The following is a 1,283-nucleotide window of genomic DNA, read 5'->3' on the forward strand; positions in this document are numbered from 1 at the left end:
ACCTACCAACCAACTTGCTGATCTTGTGTCAAAATTTGAAACGATTATTAACTGCTATAATTTTGGGACATGGCAAAGATTTTTGAGGGGAAGGGGAAGCCGATCACATCAACGGCCAGTATTTGACTGGTACTTATTTTATCGACCTCGAAAGGATGGAAAGCAACGTCGACCTCGGAAAAATTTGAACTTAGAATGTAAAAAAAACACGCGAAATAACGCTAAGCGTTATTTTTTCTACTCTAGGCAGAAGGTCCGAAATTTTGGGGGAGGGGGCCAGTCGATTAGATCGACCCTGTATGCAACTGGTAATTAATTTATCAACCCTGAAAGGATGAAAAGGCAAAGTCGACCTCGGCGGAATTTGAACTCAGAACGTAAAGACACGAAATACCACCAAGCATTTCGCCCGGCGTGCTAACGATTCTGCCAGCACTCCGCCTTACTGCTAAGCATTATTAATACTTATAATAGTAATGAAGTTTTGACTGGTTATACAACAATACATGATATAAATTGCCTAACTTCTAACTGTACAGGAAAAAGAAAGAAAGATCTCAGAAACGCAATGCTTCTACTATCTATAGATAGCCGAAATTTAACAGCTTTAAAGCGGCAGACTAGTAGAATCGTTATCAAACCAAGCAGAGTGCTTAGCGGTATTTCGTCCTTCATTACGTTCTGAGTTCAAACTCTGCCGAGGTCGTTTTTGCCGTTCGCCCTTTCGGGGTCGATGAAATAAGTACCAGTTGAAACCTGGGGTGGATGGACTTGACTAGCCACCTCCCCCAAAATTTCAGGCCTTGTGCATATAGTAGAATGGATTTATATACGTGGTTTTTATTTTTAGTGTTAACCCTTTGCCTGTCCAACGCATTTTCATAAGTTTGTCCCAAACGTCCATGCTTGTTTGCAGACTTTTAACCCTTCTTTCATACATTCTGAGTAATTATAAAGCTTTCCTGTCATAAGCCCCAAGTTACTCTGATGGTTGAAAAATAAAAATGGAAATATGTATCATATATAATGTATGGACACTCATGAAATATGTCATGAGCAAATCGACCCCAGGACTTATTCTTTGTAAGCCTAGTACTTATTCTATCGGTCTCTTTTGCTGAACCGCTAGGTTACGGGGACGTGAACACACCAGCATCGGTTGTCAAGCGATGTTAGGGGGACAAATACAGACACACAAACACACACACATATATATATATATATATACATATACAAATATACGACGGGCTTCTTTCAGTTTCCGTCTACCAAATCCACTCACA

Source organism: Octopus bimaculoides, chromosome 7 (assembly GCF_001194135.2).
Source record: "Octopus bimaculoides isolate UCB-OBI-ISO-001 chromosome 7, ASM119413v2, whole genome shotgun sequence".
Taxonomy (NCBI): domain Eukaryota; kingdom Metazoa; phylum Mollusca; class Cephalopoda; order Octopoda; family Octopodidae; genus Octopus; species Octopus bimaculoides.